Source organism: Papilio polytes, unplaced genomic scaffold, assembly GCF_000836215.1.
Source record: "Papilio polytes unplaced genomic scaffold, Ppol_1.0 DF822272.1, whole genome shotgun sequence".
NCBI lineage: Eukaryota > Metazoa > Arthropoda > Insecta > Lepidoptera > Papilionidae > Papilio > Papilio polytes.
The window spans coordinates 153-1,146 of record NW_013526932.1 but is presented as its reverse complement, the minus strand read 5'-3'; the positions used below and the strand labels follow the sequence as shown (position 1 = coordinate 1,146).

The window sequence follows — 994 nt, the reverse complement described above, 5'->3', positions numbered from 1 at the left end:
CCAGCTCCGAGCCCGGCGGCGGCGGCCGCTCCGTGCGCGACGACTGAAACATATGCTTTTATTAATATCAAAATTTCATCAAGAATCGTTGAATTTGAATAAACATTTAATTATTGTCGACAAAAGTATGTCATGTACACACCGAGGGCGTGATCCGCGAGTGCGAGACTGCCTTAGGCTTGGTCTTGTCTGCGCGCGGCTCGCGGGCGTTCAGCTCCGTCTTGGTCACCGATGGATGGTCCCCGCACATGCTGCGAACATTACCCACTTTTTCAAATTGGTGTAAACTATATCTTAATTAATTGTATGTGAAAGCCATAGCTGTTGAAATGAGTAATTATAAATTTTAATGTCGTAAACATTATGCATTAAATCAATACGGTCCTTTTTACAATATGTTGAAAATAAGTTTTGCTTTCTCTCGTTATCTCGAGACGTAACTTACATCATATCGGGAAGTTTCGGTGAATCGCCTTTCGGTTGCTCCATCACTTGTGCAGACATCACTCGCAAACTAATTTCCAATAGCTTTCATGTTTAAAAAAATCCAAAAGGTAAATATATAAAAAAAATAACAAAATGATCTAAGCTCTTCACGTGGTCATGACCGACGCAAATGTCAAAGTGACATCGTGACACGGCTCTATTTTTAAAAATCTTATTTGTGTTATAAAATTATAGGAGGTTTTATTTTGTCATTTAATTAAAATGTCGGTTAAAATAGACGTCCCTTTGGGGATGATAATACGTACTTACTAATATTATAAATGCGAAAGTTTAGATGGATGGATAGATGTTTCTTGGAGTTTGTAGTCTAAACTGCTTTACAGATTTCGATGAAATTTGGTAGAGGATAGTCTGGAAGAACACATAGGCTACTCACTTTTTTTTTAATTTCACGCGGACAGAGTCGCAAGTGAAAGCTAGTGATTTATATAGAACAAATATTCTACAATCTGGTACCAGTGCAAGTCTACTTTCAGCATTATCTGAA

The 994-nt window shown here is 37.9% G+C and overlaps 1 long non-coding RNA gene across 1 annotated transcript; it reads right to left on the bottom strand.

Moving 5' to 3' along the window:
• Positions 1 to 699, bottom strand: LOC106106350. The gene is made up of 3 exons (XR_001225797.1): positions 446 to 699; positions 143 to 251; positions 1 to 43 (listed from the first exon to the last, which is right to left on the bottom strand). It is a non-coding gene; the product is annotated as an uncharacterized LOC106106350 (long non-coding RNA).
• Between the last annotated feature and the right edge of the window lie 295 nt (positions 700 to 994).